The sequence below is a fragment of the Plasmopara halstedii genome (genome assembly GCF_900000015.1).
Source record: "Plasmopara halstedii genome assembly, contig: Scaffold_287, whole genome shotgun sequence".
Taxonomy (NCBI): domain Eukaryota; phylum Oomycota; class Peronosporomycetes; order Peronosporales; family Peronosporaceae; genus Plasmopara; species Plasmopara halstedii.
This window is the reverse complement of record NW_020187208.1, coordinates 979,869-981,173: the sequence shown is the minus strand read 5'-3', so window position 1 is coordinate 981,173 and position 1,305 is coordinate 979,869.

The following is a 1,305-nucleotide window of genomic DNA, read 5'->3' as shown; positions in this document are numbered from 1 at the left end:
CCGTCATACCGTTGACGAGGGTGTATAACTGTGCACCGTCATCTACGGTAGACACACTCAGGATCAGGATCGATGCCCAGCGTCTTGCAGCCAGCATGCGGCGTCACCGTCGCCTCTGTACAGAGGTTCTATTTCTCGGTGAGACCCGGGTGAACACGCACTCCGCGTCGTCCGGTGTCACCCTCACTTTCCGCTCCTTAGGAGCTCCGATGTTCTCGATAAAATCTGACGAAGAACTGCTACCCCGCAGTCTTCGTCCAGTGGATAACGTGCCACTCCAAGCGCATCTGAAGGGCCGTGCCCAAGATGCCTCGGACTCTGTCATCAATGGCATGCAGCGACTGCTTCACACTTAGACGAGTGCAATAAACGTCTAACGGAATTACTTGTGGAACCAAGAAACGAGCTCGAAGGGCTTTCCGTGTGGCAAGTTCATCATCCGTTCTGGCCGGTGACCTGATGATGTGGACGCGTAACAATCAAGTGACTGCTACCTTCGCTTCCACAGCGGGATCCGCTAGGCGGAAGCCATATTCCACACGAGGGTCAATCACCGGCCGTGGATGGGCGCGCCTTAGAGCCGCCTTATGGACAGCTTCAATTTGCCGCCTCTGTTCCCCGTCGAGGTCATTGGTGATTACACCGTGTTCCTCAGGTGACGAAAAGTCGGGAAGCGGACATGGGATCGGCGCTCGTATCACGCTGCTGATGCAGCTCGCCTTCCTTGTTATCCCATGCGGGAAAAGGGGTGTCAGACTCGTAGTCGACAAACTCCACATCCTCAACAAGGTCGTTCGTCACTAATAGCGTGCGCGGAGCGCGACGCTTGTGCTCATTGAGCCTAGGATGTATATCCCCCGGTGCAGCGGACGCACTGTCCGACATCGCCCCGCGTGCGGGTGACGAAGTTGGGCTCTGCCCGTGCTCGCCGCCAGAACCAGCGAGACTTGGTGATTTTCGTGTCGTAGACACAAGGATCATGGAGCAAGAAAGTTGTTTAATTCCAACAAATTGAGTTGCAGTGTCTAGCGGACACGCGGGCCTCGTTGAGGCAATAATTGATTGGAACTGTAAATGTTCTCAATTGTAATGGGGAGGGTGTAACGGGGTTACACGTACCCTGGTAACAGGGGTGTGTCACACGAGATGTGCATGGTGTGACTGCACCCAAAAAAGAATACGGTATGTGGCTAGGTAGCCAGTAGTTATGCATGTATTTAGATTTTACTATATATATAGTATATTTAGGAGAATCCAAACTTTGAAGTTTAGAATAAAAAAAATTAAAAATCAGTTATGAATTGA